Source organism: Panthera tigris, chromosome X (genome assembly GCF_018350195.1).
Source record: "Panthera tigris isolate Pti1 chromosome X, P.tigris_Pti1_mat1.1, whole genome shotgun sequence".
Taxonomy (NCBI): Eukaryota; Metazoa; Chordata; class Mammalia; order Carnivora; family Felidae; genus Panthera; species Panthera tigris.
The window spans coordinates 118,413,401-118,414,251 of NC_056677.1; the positions used below are offsets into that span (position 1 = coordinate 118,413,401).

The 851-nt window shown below is 43.8% G+C and overlaps 1 non-coding gene across 1 annotated transcript; it reads left to right on the forward strand.

The window, feature by feature from the left end:
* Window positions 1-475: 475 nt before the first annotated feature.
* On the forward strand, window positions 476-602 carry LOC122235627. The gene has a single exon (XR_006213668.1). It is a non-coding gene; the product is annotated as a U6atac minor spliceosomal RNA (small nuclear RNA).
* Window positions 603-851: the final 249 nt, after the last annotated feature.

Below are 851 nucleotides of genomic sequence, written 5' to 3' on the forward strand. Positions count from 1 at the left end.
GAGAGACAGAGAGAGAGAGAGAGAGAGAGAGAGAGAGAGTGTGAAAGAGCAACTGAGGGAGGGGCAGAAAGACAGGGAGACAGAGGATCCAAAGTGGGCTCCATGCTGACAGCAGAGAGCTTGAGGTGGGGCTTGAACCCACAAACTGTGAGATCATGACCTGGGCCGAAGCCAGATGCTTAACCAACTGAGCCACCCAGGCGCCCCTCAATATCATCCTTTTTATTCAGAGTTTCCCACCATTAGAAGAGGGATGGTTTCCAATTTCTCTTACAACATGATTGGTATTATTATTATTGATATTACTATCACAATTGTTATAAATTATAAATCAAGTCACTTCACAAGTGCTTGCCATATTTTTTACCTTATTTACCATTATACCCTTCATGCAATGTAACTGAGTATTAGTGTGATGTATGGAAATGAGGTTAGATTCTGCAAATAAACAATCCTATTTAAAAATATGGTTTCAGTGTTGTATGAAAGGAGAGAAGGTTAGCACTCCCTTAGACAAGAATGGAGGAGGCCCTCAGGCTAGACAACATGCATACGGTTAAGCCATTTCCATCTACTTCAGTGGCATCTAACCATCATTTTTTACAATGGGTTCAAACTTAAGTGACCATCTACTTAATATAGACTGCTATATGCATAAGATGTTATATATGAGCCTAATGGTAACCACAAATCAAAAACTTGTAATAGAGGGGCACCTGGGTGGCTCAGTCAGTTGGGCGTCTGACTTCGGCTCAGGTCATGATCTCGCGGTCTGCGGGTTCGAGCCCCGGGTCGGGCTCTGTGCTGACAGCTCGGAGCCTGGAGCCTGCTTCTGATTCTGTCTTCCTATC